Source organism: Anopheles funestus (genome assembly GCF_943734845.2).
Source record: "Anopheles funestus chromosome X unlocalized genomic scaffold, idAnoFuneDA-416_04 X_unloc_50, whole genome shotgun sequence".
Lineage (NCBI taxonomy): Eukaryota > Metazoa > Arthropoda > Insecta > Diptera > Culicidae > Anopheles > Anopheles funestus.
The window spans coordinates 47,283-47,500 of NW_026045177.1; positions in this window are offsets into that span (position 1 = coordinate 47,283).

Below are 218 nucleotides of genomic sequence, written 5' to 3' on the forward strand. Positions count from 1 at the left end.
AAGTGGATATGGACTATCAATTATAACATGGGGCACACACCATGTTCTCGATCCAATCCACGCACACGAGTTGCCTGAGTAGCGACAGGTATACCGATGTGCAATACGTATCCGGCCATAGGCACGGAACGAACAGGAACTGTGGTGCAGACATACAAGGGCCATGGGGCGGTACGCAAAGGATACGGATGAGCGAGTATGCAGGCCCAATACTCAAT